Source organism: Haliaeetus leucocephalus, unplaced genomic scaffold (assembly GCF_000737465.1).
Source record: "Haliaeetus leucocephalus isolate CR32 unplaced genomic scaffold, Haliaeetus_leucocephalus-4.0 Scaffold228, whole genome shotgun sequence".
Classification (NCBI taxonomy): Eukaryota; Metazoa; Chordata; class Aves; order Accipitriformes; family Accipitridae; genus Haliaeetus; species Haliaeetus leucocephalus.
Genome location: NW_010972664.1, coordinates 3,377,164 through 3,401,713, shown reverse-complemented (window position 1 = coordinate 3,401,713; position 24,550 = coordinate 3,377,164).

Genomic DNA, 24,550 nt, shown 5'->3' with positions numbered 1-24,550 from the left:
TCCTCTCCCCTCCCCTCCCCTCCCCCCTGTCCTCTTTGAGTCTGTACAGCTGAGATGCCTAAGAAAAATGTATTCATAGTATAGGTTCAAAAATCTCTGTCTCAGGAAGTTAAAAAATGTTTAGAATAGGTAGGGTGTTGTTTAGCTATTCTGTTGCATCAGCATTAATCTTTCAGAAGCAGTAATATTTCTCAGAGAAACAATTTTTCCTCTCATTGATTATGTGACATTTGGGGAGCAAAGATAGTAATTTCTTACAATTTTATCATGCCTTCCATTGAAATGATTCCTCAGCTTTTCACCAGTTATATACTGTATGGTGGTACAAATATCTACAAAAACAGATTCCTAAGGTAAAGGACAGAAATAAACTCAGAGATTTATACCTCCTTTTCAAAAGACTACAGCTTTGTTTGTGTTGTCTAAGCATCTGTGGCTCTTGTTGACTGGGATGGGAAGAGCTGCCACCCTTGGGAAAGGAGTGGTTTTACATACATGTAAAAAAATTGCTCTTCAGTCCTGACTGAAATCCTGTGGCTGCTTAAAAGAGTCACAAAAGACTCATTAAATATATTGAAAAAAGACTCTTAGAATGCTGGATTCTGTAGCACATTTGCCTAGAAGCGGGCGTTGGCTGTCAGTTGCCCTTGCAGGAGGGGTACCGGTCTGTGCCTGTGGAGGGGAATTCCTCCCCAGAGCCTGGCACCAGCAGGACCAGCTCCCACCATCTCCACACACTTTGGCAGGAGGCACTATTCTCCCTCCACATCTTGGGCTGCAAGTACCCCCCAGTGATAAACTGTACCTGCGGCTATGTTGGGATTTCTTATCTTCAAAGCACTGCAACTTCCTAAATTTATTTCCAGATGCAAACCCTTTCGCTTAGTCACATCTTCCCAGGCATATTTGCCAGAGGTTTATTGTTTCCTTTTATGGCAGCTGAAGCATTCAGAACTTAGGTAGAAGCAATTATCTTTCAACTTTAAAGCATTCATTATAAGTCTGTTTCCAAATCTTTCTTACCTTTCCTCCTAGAAGTGTGCTGCAGTACATTTTTTACCCACTCTTTCCTTTCCAGATGGCATTAAAAAACAATTAAAAATATTTCTTGATATTTCAAATGTAAAATTTATAAAATGTAAAGCAACTGGGTTTAGTTTATCATATTTGGTATATCACAGCTTTTCTATAAAGACTGCATAAGATGATTTATTCAACAATACAGTTGGCAGGTTTGGTAACTAGCTGCTTGGGCTAAGGAGCTTTTCTTCATTTTCAAGGACTTCCATTTGTTTCTTGTTGTCATGTATTACTTGGGGAAGATATCGTGCAATTCCCATACAAGGAGAAATTTGTTATTTCATCATAAGTCTATGAAAACAGGACAACAAAGCCACCTGAACAGATACATTAAGTCTTTCCCTGTTATCCTCTAACTAGTAGTTTTCTCTTGAGGAAAACATTGTCATTTTACGGATTGTATACGGAGAAATATCTTTCAAAATGGTTGTCATCTTCCATTGTCAATAATACAACTGAAGTTACCAACTTGGTTTCAGGAGGTTATTTTAGAAGGACATCCATTTCTGCTATCTTCCTTAGACCATGGGGAGATAGCCTTTGTGATTTGTTCCTGAAGAAGAGGTTATGCAGCCGCTTCTGCTGATTGGTGAACCACTAGCTATTAAAACTGATGGCAAAAATAATTTCAATAAGGGCCACGCTTCAGGAAGATAAATGAATTTGCGCTGAAATAGTTTTAGGTGAGGTAATGTGGCCACAGAAAGCAGAGGGAAGTTGTTGTTTGGGCATACGTACGCTCATACATGCACATTTGTGCATAGTGGAACATGGACAAAGCAATGGGAAGGTGTATAACAAGAGAATAAAGGTCAAGATTTGGGAATGTACATTTGTTCATGCTGTCCATTGAAAAGGGATTTTTTTGTTGTTTTTAATAGGACCCCTTTAAGAAATTTAGCATTTTATATTTTTAATGCTAAATTTTGTGAATAATAAAGCAACACAAGCATTGCAAGCTTGCTATGGAATTTGACCTATGCTGAATCTTTGGTGTAGAGTACGTGACAGACAATTTTGGTTTAAAGACTAGATTTTAATGAACATGATTACCTGTAAATCCCCAGAAAATTCATTCTTCATTCAAAATGAGTGGAAATTTGGTAGGAGAGATTCTGTCTGTCTCGTGTATGATAAAGGGATCGAATTCCAACTTTAGCTTACATATAAAGCTTCAACTGGCAATGCGTGACCTGAATTCTGTTTGATGTGTATATCAATGTCCTTCAAATACCACAAGCTAAGAAAAACACTGTTAACTGCCAGTTTTTGAAATTGTCTAATGCTGGCTGACTGATTAAAGCAAACTTGTCTATATGCTGCTATCATTTATGCTATTTAAAACTTAGCCCCATTTTCACTCCCTGTTTTCAATACTATTATCCACCTACTCTGTTTGACTGGGAAAGGATCAACATGAGAAATTCCTTTCATGGCAGATGAGTGGGGTTTTTTTCAAATATTGCTATGAATATCGAGAAGATCTGGCAGTAGATTTTACCTGTGCTCCTAAGGATGATGGATATGGCTGTTTTTATACATTCAGTATATGTTAATTCTTGGTGTTGTTTGTCAGACTTTATGTTCTGTAAATGGAAAATTTAAATAGCAACGAAACATTTAAACAGAAAGCAAAGAATTATAAAGAACTGAGTTATAATCAAATGGAGTATTAGGTAGAATTTAAGGCCACCATGACTACAACTGAATTTTTGCTCCATGTCTCACCAAAAAGACAAAGCTTCCACCAGTGTGCCCTGAAACACCAGTCTGATTCATTTTTTTTAGGGTGTGAGTTAATGAAATAATTCCACCTTCTGAATCTCCACAGTAGGGCTGGTCTAAGATGGGAAGCTTTGGTATGAGGTGAAAAATGTTCTTTTATATATGGAAAGAAAAGACTGTAAATAAGCATTTAAATATATATTTTTAAGTAGAAAATAGGGTGATATTGCATATAGACCTTTCCATTTAATAGGAAATTAGAGGGTTTGGCACTTTTTAGGATGTGGGATGTTGAAATGTGCTTTTTTTGCAAATATTGCCCCCTTCTCAAACATCAGACTACGCTTCAACTGCTGCCATGTCTTGCACTTTCTAGGAGCCATCTCTCCAAGTACAATCTTGCTAACTGGGTAAAACATGACAAAAAGGTAACCTGGTTAACATATTTGAAATATTATCACAGTGCACATGAAACATCACAGAGAGAATCACAGAATCACATGGGCAAAAGCTCGGTGGCAGTCTATGGTTGTGGTCTTTAAAGGTGAATCTCAGCAGACCAAGGGAGTTTTTCGTGTTAAGTTTTAGCACCTGGTAGTTCTTGTTAAAATACTAAATGCCCTCGCTTTTCAAGTAACCAAAGAGAAAATATTCTTACATAAAATACCTGTTAGGGGTAAAGGGCAGGAGGGCCCAATAATTTAACAGCTGTTTAATAATGCTGAAATCATATTCTGGAATATTTTGGTGAGCTCAAGTAACTGAATTGCTTAAAATTCAAGATTCACATCTGGTATTTTACTGGTATTTTTAGAGAAGAAAGGATTTAGCCCAGCATGTATTTACAGCTCCAATGTCTTGTAACATTCATTGCAAACAACGAGGTTGTACATACTTCCTCTTACCACAGATTTTTTTTATTGTTTCCTGAAGTCACAATCAATAATATGTCAGCCATACACCCCGCATATTTGGCTTTTAGAATAAATATGTCTTTTCTACCTCAATGACATAAAGAGTACTTGGAGAAAGCTATGGATCAAAACAAATTATGAAGATCATTATGAAATAACAGTGGGTCTCCAAAGACTCATTGCTGTATGAAATTAATTACAACCTCCACAACAGCCCTTCACTGAAGGAAGTTAATTTTAATCTTACCTTCTGTGAACATTTCACATACTCAAACAGATGAATTCCGAAAGAAAAGGCGTGAGACAAGGTTAACAAGAAAGGGAGTGAAAGTGGTCCATGAATAGGTCTGTATGTTAGAAGGTTAGTCACAATACAGAAGATGTTAAAAAGCTGTCTAACATCCAAAGAAATGTTTCTTTTGCTCTGTGCAACTGATGAAAACCACACTAAAGCTGCAAACTTGATATGCAGCAACAGTAGAATGCATCTCTAAACATATGAAAGGCACCGGGCTGAAACTGGACAAAGCCTTTCACAAGTCTCACCTTTCAGTTCATTCTCAAGGGGATTGCTGTTTCAGAAACTGAAAGATACTTTTCCATATTAAAAAGGCCTTTTTTAACTAGTGCCTTGGTTTATTGTTGACTCATTCAAGTGGCACCCAATAGAGCAACTGAATTTTATTTGGAAACCCACTTAGGGCTGAACAGTTTTGGCAGTATAACTTTCCTCTGGCTTTGGGAGATTTTTCTACAGCTTTTTACCATGTAAATGTGCCCACTGAGTGATTCAGTTAGAAATTTCCATGAGAATACATCCTGACAGCAAGAACCATAGCTATGCCCCAGCATACACTTTCACACAGGATGGGCTGAAAAGCTTTCTGGGAATCACTAAGCATGCAAACTGATTACTTAAATCTTTTCCTTTCGGCATTAAATTTTCAAGGTGAGCATACATTTCTAAGTATACCTTCCTATTTTAGCCGCTGGTGATTTGAAGCCATTTTCCCACTGATATTATCTTGATTGATACACACTTAGAGCTTTTCCCATATAGAACTTTAATGACATTTTCTCTGCTGCTCATGCTTGTCATACTTTGTTCTTAAACAGTAGGAAGTCTGTGGTTTTATTTCCTCCAAGATACCAGCCTTTCTATCATATCTGTGTAGGTCTGAAGAGTTTCTTTTACATTGTCTGGTATTTTAAGAGACCCATTTCTTCTAGTTGATTAATTTTGCCATGCTTTCAGGATGCTAAATGCTATTTAGATCCTATGTAGTTTGACAGTATATATATTTTTAAAGGTGGTTGCAGTTCCACTTCCTGACATCAGGTATCCTAGTTTTATCTTCCTGCATAGAACTACTTATATGAGTAAAGTTTTCATAGATGAGAATTTTGGAGACTAACTCCTTTGGGAACTGGCAGCTGTGGATATAATTGTGTGATGAGGGATGAGGAGCTGGAAGACCTGGCAGACTGAACTGGCCGAGCACTGCTGAATACAGGGTACAAAAGTGAACATTTTAGTTGGGATCAGAATGGATTGTCTGGAAAGGGATAGAGAAATTTGTTTTGAAAACAACTGATTAAGAGAAGGAGAAGCGGTTTTGTTAAGGATCCTTTGATTAGTAAATTTGGGGTTTGGGCTAGCAGAACTTCTTAGGGGGAGAATGACAGCTTTATTTAGCATTTCAGAATTAGGAGGAAATAAGTGACATTGACTGCAGCAATTTATTGGCTATGGTATATAAACTTACATAGAAACAAAATTTTTTTGGTTTTGCAAGGGGATGCTATGCCAACTGAAAAGAATTGACATAAACTTGAGAGCCTGGTATTTCAGGTAGTCTTCAGGTGAATCTAAATAAGGCAAGCAAACATATCTGTTTTGCTGACTGCAGATTAGTTCATTTTACTATTTGTTCTTCTGGAAAGCTAGACTTTGTCTGCCACTTCTGATAGTTTTCCTGCTGTTTTATTTCCTGCCAGCACTACTTAGCTGAATCTGTATCAAGGTGTGACCTGTATTGTACATAGCTTGGCTACTTATGTAATTCTATGCATGTATATGTCCTTAAAAGTGCATCAAAAGCTGCTGCCTAACTTACTTGAAGTTGAGAGGTTAATGGTAACAGTCTAGGATGCCAAAGAATGTTCTGCAATATCAGAAGAAGGGGATCTGCTACTGTATATTCCTTTCAATATCATTCAGGTATAACCCAAAGGTGTCTGACTATTCTCAGATCAGCATTTAAATAAGTTTGGGTTTTTTTCCTCTCAACCATTGTTGCACATCATTAATGTAGATCTTAAAACAATTCAGCCATGCATGAATGTTCTCTTGGTTACTGTTGCTGAAATCACTGCAGCAATGTTCAACAAAGCAATGCTTTCCTGAAAGTAACTTGAAGTATTTTAATTTAACCTTGTAGGACATACATTTTAAATCCTCTATGCATAAATTTCAAATTTTAACTCCAAGGTCTGAGTATATTCAGTCTGAATGCTTCTTCAGTCCTTTGCAGAAGTGAAATTAGTGTTTGGATCCAAGTAAAGAAATTAAACTCCATCTGCAGTTCAGATATGGGTGGTTGGGTTTTTTTTGGTTAATGTCCACTTCTTACCACACCGACTTCCAATTCCCATTTGCTAACTAACTTGCCTTTGATAAATTGTTTCCATAGAAATACATAATTAGTAGATGAGTGACACATTTATACTGATCAAGGTATCTGTTAAAATGTGTTGTCATGGTGACAATAAGGCCAGAGAACTTTGTGAGACAAGATTAGATATTTTGTAGAGTTTTCGAGAGCAGCCACAGATGCATCCCATGCCATTGTATATTTGCTTTGCTTTATTTTTTTTTTAATGAGGGGAACCCCCCCCTGTGCTTCCAGGCATAAACCATAGAACATAGATTGGAGGAAGCTTTGTCTAAGGCAAGTCATTCTGTTGCTGAGCTCTTAGCCTCAGGAACTGGCTAATACTAGAGAGGGGTTTCCTGGGACCCAGTCCAAGAGGGACCATTGATATGCTGGTTAATTTGTTATTTTGAATATTAGTTGTACAGCTAAGGAGAAAGACTCTCATTTATGTTTTCTTTCAATACTAAAAAAGTAAGAAAATATGTGATACTTTCTTCTGGTGAATTATTTTACAATAGTTTCTGCCAAACCACACAACTAATAAATAAGTAAAGAAAAAAAAATAATCCTGTTAATGAAAATCTATTCTACAAACTGTCACCAAAATGATACTTCAGCAATGATGAATTTTGTAGTAACATGTCCAAAGACATAAATTGTGCTTTCAACATCTACAGATTATTAGGAAATTCTTATTTCCATTGTGGGTTTAGTATTCTGACTGCTGTCACTTCTATTCGATTGTTGTTGTTTGGAAAAAAAAAAGTCTTTAAAATGGGCTTTAATACTAAGTCATTAAGAAAAGCATCAGCTAACCTGTAAGTTGTTTTGGGGTTGTGTGGTGCAGTTTTTTTGGTAGCGTGGGAGGGGCCGCAGGGGTGGTGGCTCCTGTGAGAAGCTGCCAGAAGCTTCCCGGGCTCCAAGCCGGACCCGCATCTGGCCCAGGCCGAGCCCGTCAGTGACAGTGGTCGCGCCTCTGGGAGAACAGATTTAAGAAGGGGAACCGGTAGCGAGTGGGGGATCGGAATGTGACAGGAACCCCTCTGCAGACACCGAGGTCAGTGAGGAAGGAGGGGAGGAGGTGTGCCGGAGGAGGGGATGCCCCTGCAGCCCGTGGTGGGACGGGACGGCAGGCTGTCCCCCCCCAGCCCATGGAGGGAGCGGAGGCCCCCCAAGATGGCCGCGACTCCATGGGAAAGCCCGCGCTGGAGCAGTGCGTGGCTGAAGATCGGCCCGCGGAAAGGACCCGCGCCAGGGAAGTTTGTGAGGAACTGCAGCCCGCAGAAAGGACTCACGCTGGAGAAGTTGGTGAAGGACTGTCTCCCGTGGGAGGCACCCCACGCTGGAGCAGGGGACAGGTGAGGAGTCCTCCTCCCCCGAGGAGGAAGGAGCGGCAGAGACAAGGTGTGGGGAGCTGACCCCAACCCCCATTCCCCATCCCCCTGTGCCTCTGGTGGGGAGGAGGCAGAGAGAGCCGGGAGTGGGCTTGAGGCGGGAAGCAGGGAGGGCTGGGGGGAAGGTGTTCTCAGGTTTGGGTTTACTTCCTGATAGCCTTGTTTTGATTTGATTGGTAGTAAATTAAATTGATTTTGTTTCTTCCGCAAGTCGAGCCTGTCTTTTGCCCGTGACCATATGTGGTGAGTGACCCCTCCCTGTCCTTGTCTCGACCCACGAGCCTGCCTTTATATTACCTCCTCCTCATCCTGCCAGGGCCAGGGTGGAGGAGTGAGCAAGCCGCTTCGTGGTGCTTTGTTACCGGCTGGGCTTAAGTGAAACATTCTTCTCTAATGAGCATACTGACAATGAACCATTTGGGGGTTTGGTTTTTTTTAATAACAGAAGCTAGATTTCTGTGCTTTGGCTCCAGTAGGATGTTGACAGTATTGCTATGACAGTATAGATTCAAAAGATATTAAAGAAACCCTAAATGGAAAAGAATTTTACCAGTTTGGTTTTCAAGTTTGGTGGTCCTACCCTTCATGGATTTTGCAATTATTCTTTTTGCAACACTTTTTTTGTTTAATACTGTCCATAGGTAGTTAAACTGTTCTCCTTCCTGCCCTCTACTTTCTCTTCCAGTGAACATTTGGCTTCAAACCAAGCCTCATCTCCAGTAATAAATAACCCAATTCTGTGTAATTGCCCAGGGGTGCCCTGTTTTTTCCCTTCTTACTTTTCCATCCTAAGTATCCTGAAGAAAAAAATTTAGCTTATCCTCTCACTGATGCTTGTGGCAGCACATTCCTACCCCTATGATGTTCAGTCCAGGGAAAGAAATCTGATTTGATGCCCTTCTTCAGAGCACCAAACTGTTTTGTAGCAACTAGTATTTCTGATTTTCTGTTGGTCCAAGCAGAATTATTTTGCATAATCACAATTTACTTTGGGCAGATCTTATGTTAGAAGAACAAATTCAAAATGTCTTTTTCTGAATTTCTAGGGGACAGTAATTTTTTAATATCACAGGTAAAGTTTAAAAGGAATAATGTTGTACATTTGAAGAGATAATTTTGCTAATTACAATTAAATTCATAGTTACTCAACAGTTTGTGAAAAAGTATAGAACCATGGTAAATTCATTAAGTAGACCTGCTAGGTTAATAAGTCATAAGAGTAAGTGTAATTCTTAGCTATATATTTTAGTGTGTTGTTACAGTTATTCTCTATGAAAAATAAGATACTACAATTAAATAAACCTCTATTAAGAGTATTTTGTAAAACCTTGGCATGCTAAAGAGTATTGTTTGGTCTTTATTTTACAGTTTGAGTACTGTTTCCTGAGTATGGTGGACCTCTCATGGGAAACTCACTGTACAGGAGGGTCGATGAGGAAGAAGGTATGGGTAGCTTGATATGTGCATTAAAGGAGTTGGTTGCAGCCAAGGATCATATTCACAAAAGAGCTCAAAGAGAGGTTTATAATGGGGAAGAAAGCAAAGAGAACATTTGGAAGAGAACAAAGTTATATTCAGATCCTTCAGACCATATCCCTCTTTGGGGAAGTAGCAGGTGGACCTGCTTTTTGTATGCCCTTTCCATCCTACGTGCTGTTTCTACTTCAGTAGTAGCTGGAGACCTTCAGATAAAATTGCAGCCTCATTCTGTTAGCTCCAGGTGAGCTGCTGAACAGCTTTCCTTTGTAAATCCTGACCCTGCAAAGCAGAGTGTTTACCCAGGCTGCTTGGAAATACAAACCCTCGTGATTTTAATGGAACTGCTAGCCTAGTGAAACAGGTCTCAGGCACTGTAAGTGGGATCTAAAAGAGGGAGAGAAAGGACTGGAGATGAAGAACAGCAAAAGGGAGGTAAGGCAGCTTGCCCATATCATGCAGGCTATGTCTTTATTGTTATTTAAAAATAAGAGCAAAGGTAAATGCAAAAGTAACAGCAACTTATATAGACATACCTGAACTATCTTCAAGGTAGTGAGCTTGAACAGTGATAACTTTGTCTCTGTTTCCCTCATATTGCTTTAAAATAAGAACAAGGCCAGTCTTGGCTTTTTATAATAAGAAGTCTAGTACAATCTAATGGGTATTATATAATTCAAATAATATTTATTTGTATGGGGCAGCAATTATAAGAGAACATCATATCTTTGAGTATAACTTTATCTGACCTCCAGCAGCTTTCAGCAAAAGCAGCAGAATCTGTAAAGACAGATTCCACACCAGAAAGAGAGTGAACAAACAGAACAGTACCAGTACACAGTGGTTCGTATAACTATGGCATCTTATCATATTGCCATCAAAACTACAAGAGCTAAAAAGTAAAATGGCCAAGGAGAGACAACTCATGAAAAATAAGAGGAACAATAAAAAAGTAGGCTGATAAAATGAAGCATTCTTTAAAATGAACTACAACACACATATATACAGAGGGCAGAAGAGATGTGACACACAGGCTTTTAAAAAACAGACAAGGAATTACAAATGTGCAGTGTTTAGTAGCCCTGAACTTGTCAGGAACTTGAAGAGTTCTCAGGTTTGGTGGTTGGTTTTGGGGTTTAGGGTTGGGTTTTTTTTGGAAAGAAGGGTTTTTTCGCAGAATACTCTATGTGTGCATAACAAGTCACCTAAGTCAATGTTGTACATTGTCTTTAGGCAATTATTTTCTCCACTATTTGTCAAAGGTAAGAAGTAAATTCCAAGCAATTTTGAACTGTTATTTTGTTGTAATTATCCTTCCCTTTTAAAAAGATACTGTGATTTATGTTGCAAAATGAGTGCTTCAGGGTTACTTTCTGGCATTCATTATGTCAAAGAGAAAAACAGTTAAACCCCAGGTACATAAGAGACTGGTAGATGCAAGAGTGTGCAGCACAGCCTGAAATTAATTTGAACACCAAAGATTTATAAATGTACTTTGTGTACTTGATGGTAGGGTTAGATCTATTGACTGCCATCTGAGTACAATGTATGCCTATACTAAAACTTAAAATTAACCTTTGCCAACATTGTAAGAACAGTCTTGTAGCAGAGTGTGTATGTGTGTGTACATGTATATGTGTGTGTGCTCTGCACTCTGCCAGAGAGCAAGGTATCAAATTTATAGGATGCAAGAAGGTTAATGGTGCACTACAAAGTGTGGCTCAGGGGGAACAACATTAATATCATTGTCCAGAGATGTGGAAGAAATGCACAGCAATAAAAGATAGCTTAAAAGTAGTAATTTAATCTGGTTTGGGGTTGCGTTTTCTGACTTTCTCCATCTGGAAGGAACTAGCTGTGTGATTTCCATTAGTATCTCTCAAGAATTTTTACAGCTTCTGGATTACAGCCACCGTAAATCCCTCTGGAAATGCTGTAACTGTACCTGTCATCAACATCCTAGCCTATAATATCCATACCAGTTTGCTTTTCCCACTTCACCCACCTTTCCCGTCATTCCTGGTGTATGGCACCACTGTCCAGATGCAGTCTTACAAAAACTAAGGGACGCCGTAGACTTTCTTTCATTGCCTTTACTTGTATGTTAGAATATTCTCCAATTTTCCAATGCCCATTGCCAATGGGCATGAAATTAGCCATATGACAGTAATCTTTATTAAAAACCCCCATGCTTTATTTCAGAAAGAGAAAACCAACTTTTTTTGTACGCAAGTAAGAACAACGAATAGTTTAGAAACTATTTTTTTCTGAAATACTTGACAGATTATGAATGTGAGAGCATATTCACAAAGATTAGTTTTAGTCATTAAGAAGCTAAACTCTGATTTGCAAAAGACCTTCCAGGGACAGGTCGGAATAAATAAAAGCAAGCCCAATTTTGACTCAAAGGAGGATCCTCTCTCTCTCTTGCACGATCACTCTCTCTTTCTTGCCATTGAATACTGAGCTATCTTAGGGAGCTCTTGTCACCGAAACTGTAATTAATTAGTTGTTGAAGATGACCTTGCTTCAAGTGGTGGAGTAGGACCTAGTGACTTCTGAATCTGAACCTTGCAACCTGAATTATTCTGTTATTCTATTTGGATCTAACTTCACTGAGAGTACAGATTGTGATGTTCTTATTGATGATACTCTCCCTTCTGTTAAGAAGTACATTTTTGCATAATACCTTAGCCTTAGATATTTAAGTAATTTAGGAGAGAAAATTATTGTTTAAATATGCCAGTCAGAAATAACACAACAGTTTTCCTCTGGCAAGTGTACTGAAGATGTTTTGGATAAGTGAGAGAGCAGTCAAAAGAAACTGAATGTGCATTTTAAACATCATGATTCCCTTCTCTGTACAAGTCATCACTAAAATAATTTTGCATACTTCTGTACATCTTATGATTAATTTTTGATTGGTACAGTTGGTAGCCTGCACATTTCTGTACACTTGAATCCATTTCTAATCAGTATATATTCACTGACTATACAAGCTGCTTTTTATAAGCTCCAGGGCAGCTTTGAGAGCTGTTGATCCTGCAGTCCCTAAATGTTTTCGTTCATTTTGATGTCACCTGTCCTGCCATAGCTTGTTGGATCAGAGTGCTCCATGCTTGTCTAAACTGGGCTCCTTTCTGCCCAAGTTTTAGTGTTCTATGATTTTCCTTATTTAGAAAAGTATCAACAATACAGTGATCCCAGAAGTCATACTGGTCCATAAGGAACTCCATACCTTAAGCTCAAAGGCAGCTATTATTTTATTAGTATAATAAATTTTGGACAGATTTTTGTCTCAGCTTTCTAGCATGTTGGATACAAAAAAAGGGTGCTGAATCCAATTATATCAGTCTTGCACAATGATCATACGTGATTTGCGTCTGCTGCGTAAAGCACTGAGGGCAGGCAAAATAACTCACATCCTTCTTCTCATTTAATATTTGATTGATTGATTTCCTTATTCTGATTATTCTGATATTTGATTAAGAGATCATTTGATTAATATAGATGGACTTGCACAGTAAAGAGATTACTTGTTTTATAATTCAGGTCTGTAATGTGTTGGATTTTTTTCTGCATTATGTGACCAAGTATTTGATGAGACTAGACTGCCATTCATAAGGTAGCACAGCTTTTCTTTCTACTGTTGGAACTTGTCATATACAATTTATGTGTTTGGAATTAATGTTTATGCTAGATCTCAACCAGAAGGTATAAGGCAATATACCAATAAAAGGCAGTGACTTTTGACATTACATCAATACTAAAATCTTCTCTCTTCTTATGCTACTTAAGCATAAATTCTTCATTCAAGAGACAATGTCTTGGTGTCTGTTTTCTTTTCTGCACCACTTCATCCTTGTGCATGTCTGCTTACAACTCAGCCAACACTTCAGAAATCCTTTATCTATCCATATTTTTTTTCTGACTGAAGATAGGTTTTGTTTTATGTTGCTCCACCTTGCTCTTTTCATAGCCTATTTCACTTAGACTTCTGCTTGAGGCTTTGTCTTTCTCCTGAGATCTTGCCTTGTGCCATGGATCATAAACATCCATCTTCATATGGACACTAGCTCCTGATTGAGAATGGCTTCCTACATATTTGAATCTCTTTATTTAATGTATGGTTCAAGAAAACAAATGATAAAGAATTCTAACAAGTACCGTTAATTCTGTTTTCTTTGGGAAGAAATGCATCTCTTCTTTCATGCAGATAATTGAATTCTAAACTGTAGCATCTTACACCACTAAAAAATTTCAGAGGAAGATAGTCCCTGGAGTCCCCTCCTAATAAAAATTTCTTTCAGCTAAAGACTCATTAATCAAAGCTCAGAGAGTATGAAACTATGGAAGCCCCTAGCACTGAAAGACAGAGGTTGATTTTAATTATTTGGAAATAATTTTAATTTTTTCATGGGTGGAGATATAGATGATAATTCAAGTAGAAATGAAAGTTGGAATTCAGTCATGTTTATGCAACAATGAAAACTGAGCTTGGGTGTTATTTTCCAAACCAAGTATATACATACACGCCTGTCTACACAAATGAGATTTCTCTCCCAGTTTGTGTGTGCATGAGTCCTATATGCACATCTTTCCCTCACTTTTCTTGGCAGATAAGCAGTTCCAGTTCAGGCTGATAATGTTTTATTGCATATCACAAATGGGAGAAGAAAAAAAAAAAAAAGTGAATGTGCCATTTACTGAAATAATATTTACTTTGTCAGTTTGAATAACATCTGAACTTGCTGCTTCAATCTTTCTAGCAGTGTTTGACCTCCATTTTCTCTCCTATCTCTACTGATGATGAGTTATTATTTAAGCTCTAAACACAAAAGTCTATTATGGTTTTTGACCTTGGTCATTCATGTAACTTCTATATCAAGGTCTCACACTTACCTGTCCTCTCATAAATTAAACTGGATTTCATATTTATCAGGTAGTCAGAAATACAGCTACAGCACAACTGGTTCTTGACTTCTGGCAGACATTAAATAATCCATAATGAAAAAAGCAAACTATTTACACAAAAGACACTATAAAATAAGTTTAAATTATAGAAGGTTTCTGTTCTTCCACCTTTGCCTTTTGGATACCTTCCTCCGAATTTGATGCAGGTTCTCTTGTACCAAGAAAATGTGGTACTTCTAGAGAAGCAAAATTCTAGTAAAAATACACAACAGCCAGGTAATCCTCAAAATTCAGGATCCAGGTCTATGCTACTGGAAGTAAGATTTCCTGCTGTTATTATTTCTGGACTTGGAAGTACATCTCCAAAGAGTAGACATCAGCCTTAGAATTATGTCAAAAACTGTACTATTAAACCAACTGAAATAGTCTATATTGTCATGGAGCTATATGGCAGGATGGCAAATGGAAAGAGAGGATAGGTCAGGGAAGTTTTCTAAACTTGTCTTTGAGGATGAAGTGTATGGATGTCTTCTTGAGATATATAGGATATATAAGGATAAAGTCATCTTGAGAAAGACTTGGGGAGATGGCTGCTGTTGTGAGAGAGGCATCAGAAGAAAGACCAGGTCTACAGAGGAAACTTCAGGAATATAAACACAAATGTTTTTAGACAGGCCTGTACTCAGTGTGTCTGCACTCTCCACTCCAGGTATCTAGTGGTTTGGATGTTAGGATACCAGCCTGGTCACCAGTTCGAGCTCACCCAGGCAGAGGAAGCCAGGAGTCCAAGTCCTCTCCCATTCTGTCACAGAGTATGTGAGGGGCCCCATGAAAAAACTCCTTCACCTCCCTCTGCTTCTTGCCTCCCAGCCCCTGAAGTGGGAAAGAAACATCTAATTAATATTAAGTAATAAGATCTGGAAATTTACATTAGTCCCAAACAAAATTTTTGTATCAGATTTATATATGTAGTTTCACTCCTTGGTATATGAAGGAAGTTTGTATAGTTAATGGTTTCTCAGGACAGCAGATAGCTGTTCTCCTCTACTTGTAACGTGCAAGTAATCTACTCATAAAGGTTTATCTCTGAAAAATAACCCGTCCTCTTTTTGAAGTTCCATAGAACAGGTTTGTAATTGTCATGTGAATGATTGAAAGCCATCTTTTGAGCATGCTAATGTGATTTCACACATTAAATTGTCTCTTAATAGCAGTAAAATTGTGTTTTCTGTCATCCAGGGTTTATACATTTGCTTTAATAATTATAAGAGCAGGCCATTTTCTAGATAATTGCAAACACTGGCAATTCACATTTAAGTTTATGCATAAGGATATTATAGGTACTGTAAATTTTATACTTCATGAAAGATGCAGGATTAGTCTGATACGTATCTTTTATGCACAGCCATTGATTGATGTGCCACAGACTAATAAATTTTGTCTGAAGAGTTTCACTGCAATCTGATTCCCATTCATTTGCATATGACTTCATTTTCTGAGCAGTTTAACAGTGTAACTATTTCTCAGTAGCTTTAAGCTGATCTAAATCTGACATGGAAATATTAGTTCTGGGAGGTGACAGAGCAGAGGTATATAAGCACCACTGATGATACTGAGGAGACTCAGGCATATCTGCAAATGGTGCAACTGATTTGTAGATAATACAACATCTTCCAAAGAATAAGGCATAATTTGGGGATTCTAAAATTAGGGAATACTTCTAATATTAATCTCTGAATGCTGATGTTCTTTCCAGGTGTTAAGAGGTGTTATGGTATAGGTTGTGAGGTACTCAGATGCTATAGTAATCATCAAATCAGAAAAATCCACAGGGCAATTAATATTTCTGATTTCAGAGAAGGATTGTTGAATGCAGTAAATAAATCCTAGAGACATGTATTAGGCAATAATGATAAAAGAGATCTTGAATAGTTGCTCATTATGTGAACATTATAGCAAACAGAACTCACAGGGAAAAAAGAAAAATGTGATCATGCAATTTAGACCGTCATATGATTTATGCAAAAATACCTGAAATTTTCAACATAAGTTTTAATGTTATTATATTCTAATTTTTAAGTGTTTTATCCTACAACCTTGATAATGGTTTTAAATGGTTTTTATTGCAACTTTTCCATGGTTTGGGGGGAAAAAAACCCAACACACTTACCAAAACCCCTTTCAGACATCTAGTTTTAGGACAGTTTGACTAGGCTGCCTCCTGTAGTCAAAAAAGGGGTAGAGATAACAAATGAGGGAATCCTCCAGTAGACAATTCAGAGCATTTATACTAGGTCTACAGTATTTAAACAGCTAAAATCTCATGCATCTCTACCGAATGTGTTCAATATCCACATTTAGAAGGATTATTCATTTTAGCAGATTTTCTCTTCACTGGAAACAGCTCAGCAATGTCTGCCATGGTCCAAACTATTTATTAATACACAGAACCTCTAGAGAGGATAGCAATAATAATATAATAACACATTATGTATTAATACAATAATATGTAGATTATTATCTGAGTTATGAGAAAGTTAAAAGTTGGTATAAAAAGCAATGGAGACTAAATCACTTTAATAACAAGAAGGTCCTTATAACTTGCAGCTCATGCTGCAAATACTGCCTTTAATAAATCTAAGAAGAGTGACAAATGATTAAATTGTCATTTGAATACCATTACCCCTTAGGGTAGGTCCGTATCTTTGCAGAGAAGCTACTAGAACTAAAATCTGCTTTCTGAGAAGCCTTTGTAATGCTGTGTCTGGAGTGTCAGTGATTAACAGGCACAAGGACCATGGTCATGAAGTCCACTTCTAAAGCCATGGTATACAGACTTTACATAGAAGAGTGTTCATTTAACTGAATGAAATGGCTGTATATCCTAAACCCCCAAATCTGGATCTCCCCTATTTTCTGGGTGTTTCTGTATGTCCCACACAAGGAAGCCAGGCTGGAATGGCTCTCTGACAGGGGTCTGCTCTTGTTACAGCTCCTGTCCCCCAGGCTGTCTGCTTTGATTGACCACACTTCACCTTAGTGTTGAAACAGGAGGAGACCCTGGTCCTTGTTATTCTCCTTTAAGAGTGAGCAAATGAATTGCTGATTTGGTTAATTTCACTCCCTCCTCCCTGTTTGTGAGTTATTTATGATTCTCATAAATACACTTGCTGAATAATTCCTATTAACAATTCTGGTCTGCATCTCATTTCAGAGCACTTCACTGCAAGTCTTCAGTGTGTGACATTTGAGCTGTGTTGTCTAGTTTAAAGTAAGGATTTCTGGTATACTTTTCCATCACACAACTGAATTCCTGGGATTCACTTTTCTTAACAGCTTAGGATAGTCTATCAAAGAAAAGCAAGACTCCTTCTTCTGTCACACACACTGTGTGATCTCTGACAACTATCATCACCTTTCTCTGCCCTAGGTGTAAATTGGAGACAACACTTTCCTACTCACCTTTCAAGTGTGTATTTCTGTAATAAAGTAATGTCCTGTTTATAAGCAGTATGTTAAATGGAGCTTGTTCGGGTCTGGAAAATGATATCGGGGTTTTTTTTTCCTTTCTGAGTTCATCCATATGCCTGATGTTTCCTTGCATCTTCCTGCCCTTTTTCACCTGGCACTAGGGGAGGTGCTACCTCCTTGCCCATTCCTTCACTGTAGCCATGATTGCTTTCCAGAGCAGGGAAACTACTTGAGCAAAAAGCAGGGACAAATTACATGAAATCTTGCCAGTAACATATTCCTCCAACAAGAAAAAAAATGACTGAGTGGTTTCTGAACCTTGGGCCAGATTTTACTATGTGAGGGGCTCTGTGTAGTGCAATTATAGTGGCCACTGTGTCACTAATCATGTGGCATGATACTCAGGGCAACTGTGAGCCTAAGAAACTTGAGTTGTAATAGCTCCTCTCAGGAAGCTGATAGACAACCACCATATTTCTTTGCTGTTCTTCAGCCTGCAAGGAAAGTATGGGCCTGGAAAAAAAGCACAGCAAGAGGATTTATTCTCATAGGTTTGTCTTTCAAACTCATTACAGTAATCATATGGTCCATTCTTGCCATAATTTATGCTTTGTAAGTACAAGTTGTACTTGTTGGTTTCTCTCTTACAGCTCTCGCTTTTATTCTTAAATAACACCTACTAACAATGCCAGCAGGAGTGAAGACAAATATGTGTCAGACTCAAGGTGATACATATGATTTGTTTAGAGGTGGAAAAGAACAAGAAAATTAATTACTTATTCATTGGTGCTAAACATCTAGGTAATAAGCATGAAGAACTGGAAATTCTCCTCTTAGATAGGTAATCTGGTCTAACTTGCTATGCTGTAAGCCAGTGAGAAATGTTGTATGTTTGGAATGTGGAAAAAAAAAATACAAAAAAAATCACTGGCCGCAATGTTTTTAGGAAGGACAAGGTAGGGAGAATGATATTGGCTAATAAATACTGTTATCACTCATTCAGAACTGGAGAGTCATGAACATACGTAAATCAGTCCAGTCTAGCAAGATGAGGGGTAGCTGTTTGTTACAGAACAAAATTAAACTAACAAAGAGGATGAGCTACACATTCAGCAGTTGTCTGAACAGAAGCAAATGATGTAACAAATGAAACTGCAGTGGGGTGAACATGAATAGTTATTTCAGATAATTTAAGATAGTTTCCTTACATAAAACTACTGCATTAAGATTAACTGATTTCCTGTTCATCATGAGAATGGACAAAGGTGAATTGATCCTTAAACTGAAATTACAATAGTTGCCCAAACCCTGCCCAGTTATAGCCAGATTACAATCAGTAAGCATGAAGAGAGGCCTTATTTTTAGACTTTCATACTTAAATTTGACAACTGAATTATTCTCTTAAAAATGTCTTAAAAATGTTATATGTAAGGATTGGGAGGAAAAAGAAAAAAAGAAGAAAACCTCAACAAATGAAAGTAGGGAATACAGTAGTTAGAAAGTCAGCTCTGGCTCAAAGCACATTGTGGTTAAATGAGATGCCTTGAAAACAGCAGTTAAATAAGGAGATGGGAGAGTAGTACAGTGGCAAACTTGCTGTCTGACACAACTGAATATACAGTTGCTCAGATTAGCATGTAGTCCCTTTTACAATAACAACCATTAGAAATATGTGACAGGATATTCACCTTTGAAAATGTGATCCAGATTTGGAGGTTTAGGATATACAGCCACTTCATTCAGTTAAATGAACACTCTTCTATGTAAAGTCTGTATACCATGGCTTTGGAAGTGGACTTCATGACCATGGTCCTTGTGCCTGTTAATCACTGACACTCCAGACACAGCATTACAAAGGCTTCTCAGAAAGCAGATTTTAGTTCTAGTAGCTTCTCTGCAAAGATATGGACCTAGCCTAAGGAAGTTGATGGGGACCATATTTTTTTTCTCATTTTTCCCTTATGTTAGCATAATTAAAAATATTTTCTTCATTTACAGCCAACTTCTGAAGGGCACTCCAGTCTTGATCTAAAGTCAAGGTGGATCTAAAGAGGTGGAGGGTCCGCCATTTCCCCTACTAATTTTCATCAATTTTTACCTTTCCAGCTAAAAATATGTACCATATTTTTAATTTTCAGTTTCAGCTTTTAGTCATCAATTCTTTCTATACTTTTTTTTCCCCCCAGTAGATTAAAGAATCTTTTGTTCCCTGGATTTCTTTCCCTATGCATGTGGTTATAAACCATTATCAAATCACCTTTCAATCTTCCTTTTTATAAGCTTAACAAAATGAGTGCTTTAAATGTCTCACTGTAAGTCATTAAGTCTCCAGACATTAGATAGTTTTTATGGCTCTTTTTAGCATCCTCGCCAACATCCTTTAAAAATATGGAGACCAGAACAGCACAGAGTACTGCAATAACAATCACACAGAGGTAAACACACCTCCCTCTACTCCTGTGTTTATATACCCATGGAGGGCATTAACCCTTTTCCCACAGCACCACATAAAGCCTTTTGGAGTCATATATCTACTGTGACCCCTAAATTTCTTTCAGAGCCACTGCTTTCCAAGACAAGCTACTCCATTCTTTAGGCTTAACTTGTATTTCTCAGTCTGTTATCTGGCATTTGGTGAGACAGAATGAAACACATTTTGATTGAAGGGTACCCGTTTGCCAAGTAGAGTAGCTCCTGCAGACATCTTTATTTTTTTCCATGCCATCAGTCCTCACCTCTTCTGCAAGCTTATCAGAAGTGATTTTATATTCGCTTCCATGTAGTTGATGGAAATGTTTTCCAAGTTTGCTGCTAAGAGCTTCCTCAGATCCCAGGCAATACAAGCAGGGAGAGATTGGCACTACAGGCTCGGAGAGGGCTTTGTTTCAGCCATATGCAAGGTATCTCCTTACGAATGCCTCCAAACACACCCACCAAATATGTCTCTGCTTTCCACACAGCTAAATGAAGAAAGGCAGAACAGTACTGCTGGAGGAGAAGAGACACAGAGAAATCAATGCGCTTGCTCACTGTTATGCTCAAAAGTGAGGAATGGGATTCCCATTTCTATGTTGTACTCCTTGCCTAACCGCCATAGCCTCTCTAGAACTTTTGCCTATTTCTCCATGTATTTTCCCTTCTCCCCAGACAAAAAAAAAAAAAAAAAGAAAAAAGAAAAAAAAAGAAACAAGAAAAAAATATTGCCATTGGTTTGTTCATCTGGCTGTCTTTCTAAAGGGGATATGCTACCTGAGTCAGAATTTAACAATCAGTAGGAGTTAGATGCTGAAATTCTGGAAGCTGTTTTAAGTAGACTGTCTAACTAAGCAACTATAGTGGCTCCTTCTGCCTTTAAAAGAACATTTTTTTGTGTTGCCTTTAAGAAGGATTTGGGTGCATTTGCTAGTGGTCTCTTTCTGATAGCTGTGGAGTTTTTTGTGCACTTGAGTTCTCTGGTCAACAGCAAAATAGACAGGTTTGAACATAAGGCTGTCAGAAAGTGAGTGGATGTTCAAGAGTTGCCTGTGCCAGTGTTAGCGGTGTCTTCACAGATAAAGAGAATGAGTGTAAAGGTTGTGAGATGAAAGAAACATCTGACTTGGAGGAAGGTCTGCTGGGAGATTTATGGACAAAAAGAGAAAAATTCCTGGGGAGGATGAATCATTGAAGGCCAGGAAAGAGGTAGGTTAAGCTCTGAGTGGAGGTCCTAGGGAAAGAAAGGCAGATCTTTCTAAATGATGGGGCAGATATACTAATGGGATTAGAGTGCCAGACTCAGAAACAAAGAGGCTAAGATTAGAGTTGGTGCTTATGGCTTCCCCCTCCAGTCTAGACTTCATTAAAACTGCAGGAGCTGATTCAGTGCGTGGAAGCTACATGACCTCAAGGTCACACAATAAGCTTGTTTCATAAGACAAACACTGTTTTCGTCTGTGCTTCCTCATTCAGTTTCTCTCTTGCTCTCCCTTTCCACACACACTTTGTAGCCTCCAGTCCTAGACTTTTCCTGCGAGATGTTTATCACATCTCACTGTCCTCATCACTCATACTTCTTGTCCCACCATCACTAACCTTACAGGCCCACACTCTTCTCCCATTACACCCTAAGAACCACAGTCCTTTCTACCCAAGACTGCCATTCCTGTTTCTGTCTCTCCTTGCTTTACCCTGGGATCCTTCCTCTCTCACTACTGCTAGACTTTATCTCCTGTGTATTTGAATCTGACAGGTTTCTTACTGCATCCCCCTTGAGACCTTTGTAGGATGTCGCTGAAAGCACTAGAGCAACAGACACTTAGTTTTTCGTGCAGTTGCTGGACCAGGCATGGCCTGAAGCATCTTAGAAGACAGCTGGAGAGAAAGTCATTCTTAGCCCTGGGTGGAGCATTGCTAGTGCAGATGGTGTCCTTTGGGAATACATAACTGTTAAAAAATTTAACAAATCACTACCAAGCATGCACAAACAGTGATTCCCCAAAGATGTAACAAGTTTGAGTAGTCTTTTACAGGGATGGCAAGAAGCAGATCTCTGACAAAGGCTACCCTATGTATCTAACTTCAAATTCCAGTTCCAAATCATGAGAATGCTAGGGTTTTCCAAATAATATATTTTCTTTTTTCTTTTTTTTTTTTTTTAAAAATATGGCTTCAGAAAATCTTTGCTTTGCCTTATGCAGAAAAGGTAAGAAAAAGTTTCTTAACAGAATGATAAAATCAGTTTGCCTAACTTGATCTGACTTTGCAGTAACAATTTTGAAACAAGGCAGAAAGAAGCTATAATTTCAGGATAAAATAAGCTACATCATTTGTTCTGTATAGCCTTCAATATAACTAGCTATTTGAAATTATCCAGGGAACCAGAATTAACACAGCTGGATGCTGAGGAAAAAAACCACCAACACACAAATCAATGATATTTTCAGTAATGTCTTTGAATGCTGACAAATAACGGCTCCATGGCATCCTCCCTAATCCAGTGGTGCGACATTGTTCCAGTGCTAACTCAGAGTGTCACTGATTCAAACAACTTCCTGCAGCAAATAGGCTTTTCTTAGAGCTCTTCTACTCAAGCATTGACAATTCTAAGGCCTGTTTAGTTTTTGATACATGATTTTAACTTCCAAATCTTTATCTATATCATGTAGCACTTCCCCATTTAAAGGAGGCTGGTTTTTGTTTTCCTGGATTTATCATTGTTCTATACCATGTTTTTACTGCATTTCTAATCCATTAAATCATATCTTCTGCAAACACGATCTATATTGATCTAGAACTCAATTTTTCTTTATTTTGTTTCTGATAGTATTGTGTGAAAACTTTTACATGTGCAATTTAGTATGTATTACAAAAGGGTAAGCTATCAAGTCTGATATTTCTTTTGTTGAATAGATAACTTTTTATTTTCTTCTCTTAAATTATCCTAACTATAAACAAAATCTGTATTACAAGTGAGTATTAAAGAATTAGTTGTGGATACAATTCTTTCTGCAGTTATGCCATTGTTTCCCTCTTAATCTGTTCAGGTAGAGTATTTACTGGTAGTTTTCTTTTCAAGTATTTAGAGAGGGTTGATTTACCTGTTATGATTTTTGCTCTGAATCTTTATGAAGTGATGCCTAAACTTCATTGTATGGCAAGTGATACAACACATAAACTCTAAGAAATCCGAAGCCTAGATCTTTACATCAGGCTAGCTATGGAAAAAGCAGTAAATCCAGAATAAGTATATTCATTTCAAAAGGTGTATTCTGAGCTGGCAGACTTACATGAGAAAACAGTGTTTGGCCTATTGATTTCTACTAACTGTTTGTATTTGCCTCTGTGATCATTACACCACACTTGTAGTCTGAAATAAAGTTTCTCAAGGTTGAGACTACAGCAAGTTATAAATCATTAGAGTTTAGGAAGTCTCCCAAGTACTAAGCGTACATTAAAATCATCATTTAAGAAATGCTAGACAGGGAAATGGGAGAAATCAGATGCATTTTCTAATTTAAAATCCACTTAGATAAGCAAACAGCCTGAGAGCAAATGGAAAAATCAAAGGTGTAGCTTGGTCTATCGTATGGTCTATCAAAGATCTATGGTATACCACTAATCTGAATTTTTAAAAATACATTGTGCCCATGGATGTGGAGAAAGAGATTGCTGGGGTAAAGAATGTTCCCCAAATCGCTACCTTGGAGAGAGCAGTTTGTAAGCTGATTCACTTACTGTGTTGTTTGCCGAAAGAAAATTTAAGTCAAATATAGCTTTAACCATGGCAAAATGTATAGATCTTCCCCTATAACTAACAAGTAGTTAAACAGATATATTTTCTGTAACTAAATGTTAATTCTACACAGACAGCAGAATATATGCAGGCTACATAGAGGTCTTTTTTCAAAATTCTGTGACAAAATTGTTCTGAGGGTCCAAATTCTCAATATTCAGTTACAATTTTGATTTTCCTTGAACTGTGGTATACATGCAACATAAATCCCCATCATTTTATTTTGATGGACACAAACCCAGTGGCAATTTGTATAATCAGAAACATGCTTTCTGAATCAAAGTTTGGAAGGTAATAGAAAAGGACATTAAAAAAGGAATAACAATGACTATATCTTCTAATCAAACTTCCGTGCCTCAGAATTTCAGAGGCTTATTCCAGTAAACCTGGCGCTTGCATCAGAAGCTTCTAAAGTTTGTTTCTCTTGAGATTTAGCTGCATCACTTTTCCTTTATGGCTAGAGAAGGCTAGTCTCTGAGTGTCTGAAGGCCAGCTGATTTTTCTCCACTATTGCAGTTCCCAGAAACTGAGGCCATCAAAGGTTGTGATTCAACACCTTCTGTCAGTATTTCCCGACATGTTCTAAGATGCACCTGGCTGCCTTTGGCTCATGGGACCATTCCAGCTTTTAGGGATCGTTAGAACAAC